Source organism: Pinus tabuliformis, chromosome 4_1 (assembly GCF_031772625.1).
Source record: "Pinus tabuliformis cultivar Carrire ecotype Pingquan chromosome 4_1, CPIR1, whole genome shotgun sequence".
NCBI classification, from domain to species: domain Eukaryota; kingdom Viridiplantae; phylum Streptophyta; class Pinopsida; order Pinales; family Pinaceae; genus Pinus; species Pinus tabuliformis.
Window position 1 is genome coordinate 622,492,399 of NC_142303.1, and position 2,296 is coordinate 622,494,694.

The 2,296-nt window shown below is 33.4% G+C and overlaps 1 pseudogene; it reads right to left on the reverse strand.

Annotated features, from left to right (window-relative positions):
- Window positions 1–933: 933 nt before the first annotated feature.
- On the reverse strand, window positions 934–1,752 carry LOC149177560 (transcription elongation factor TFIIS pseudogene; annotated as a pseudogene).
- Window positions 1,753–2,296: the final 544 nt, after the last annotated feature.

Below are 2,296 nucleotides of genomic sequence, written 5' to 3' on the forward strand. Positions count from 1 at the left end.
GGTGCTAGAGGGCTGAATTTGAAGCCAATGAAAATAGGAAACGTTAATGAGTAGATATAATTCTACCTTACAAACAAATGATCGATGGGTAATTCTTCACATTTTGAGGAGAAAGCTGCAAGAATTCAAGAATCTTTGAAGAGGATTCCTTTGAAATATTTTGCTCTCCAAATTATTGTTGAGTAAGTGGATCTCTATGTTGCACCTTTTGTTTCAGTTGTGTTACACATAATCATAAAGGTGTCTTACCCTCCAGGTCAATCATCTAACCAATCTGATTAAGAATGCATTTTTGTATGTGAAGGTTGACCTTGATAAAAAATTATGAATGAACTACTTGTTGTTTCAAGGTCTCTAGTTGATATATGTCTTCAATTTTAATATTAAATAAAACTACACCCTAGAAGCTTTGATATTCAATGTTCTCATGTTTAATGGGATCTCTAAAATTTGTGCAATTATCAATGTCAAACTAAATGTGAATATCAAATCCATGATAATTGTAAAAACTGGACATTAGGCTCAAAACACTTACAGGTCTTTTATTCCATGACACTAAACTATCAAGAAGGGCATCTAATGCATACACAACAATTTTTTTGATTACCATCATGGATAAAATATTGAGTTCATTCATATAAAATGAATAGAAAAAATATAATTAGGTACGTTTCCTTAGAATGTTACAGTTAATTGCGTTTACTTTCCTAAGAAGCCATTGTCTAACTTTAGACCATGATATGCGGTTACTACAAAGATCTTGACAAACCTAACCAATCATTTATACCTATTGTCAAGTAAATATGTAACAAATATCAATTTTCAATCAAGGGTGCCATTAAGAGTTTTAACCAAGAAAGGGTAGGCAATGAGTCTCTAGATCTCACTAACCTAATTCTGCTCTACCTACCAAGCTACTGGTCTGGCTTGAAATTAGCAAAAATTCCAATGGTTATTACAGTTTACACATGTGACAAATGTAGTCATAGGTTCATTTTCACTTCTTGTTTGCAACTAATAGTAAGTACACTTCCGCTGGCCACATTTACCACACTTGAATTGGTCTGTTGTAGCTTTAGGATTTATCCCACGCTCACACTCAAAAAGTGCATTGTCTTTGATAGTTTTGTTCTCAATATTTCTTTGATCACTAGCCATTTCTTCCATTGTCATGACAATAAGTTTCTCTAGCTTAGTTTCCTTGAGAAGAGCTCTCCTTCTCAAATCTGGATTGTTTGCATCTTTCAGGTTGAACATGATGGACCTATATTTCATCTCTGGGCTCCAGTGGATATTTCAAACATTAGGGTCTCAACAAAAAATGCAACTTGTACTAGATCACATGCATTTACTCTCACCAGGTTGTCACCCTCAACTTCGTTACCTACTTTGGTAAAAGCATCATGAAGAAGCTCACGGTTCCTATCCCATACTGTGTTATTACACTTAATCATACTTGTTAGCTTTGGAGGGCCATTTGAAGAGGAAGATACCTTCTTATTTCTAATAGATGCTCCTTCTTCCTTTGGTTTCTTCTCAACCTTTACAGACTCTTGCTTAACAACATTGACCTTCACTTTAATAGTCTTGGACTGCTTATCTTCTGACTTTGTGGCTTTGTTTCCATTGTTAAAAAGAGTTTCTATTGTCATAACCTTCTTCCAAGAATCAAGTAAGCAAGTGGATAACACAAATACTTTCTTGAGGATGCTTTGTGAGATGTCGGAGGCATTTGCCAACCAGATAATCAAAGTATTATAACAAAATGAAGTTACTAACATCCATAAGAAAACAATCCTATGAAAAAAGCTGCACACTCATTAACTAAACAGTTTACCTTGACTACTTTAAATCAGAGAAAAATGTACCTTTAAAAGGCCCATTAAACTTAGAGAGAGGCATTAACAAAATTAGTGGACTTCAAAAGAGAATGAGACTAAACTTTCAAGATAGAGGTAAATTTTTAAGAGCACTATTCAAAGATAAATGAAAAGAGCAAAGAAAATGAAGGAAAAACTAAATTTATACAAATGATACCAATACTTTTCTTTCAGATATGTTCTCCATGCTACAAATCCTAATGAAGTACCCAAAGTAAAAGAATCTTTACATTATAGCTCACAATAACCATCTATATAGGCATGTGCAAAACAACCATCTTCAAGAAGTAAATCTGGACTTACATTCTTCAATTTATGTCATAGCATAAATGTATTTCAGTGTAAGAAAAAGACTGAAATAAAATTTCATGCACCACAAGTTAAATTTACAATTCAAATCAATAAAAACGTGTGCC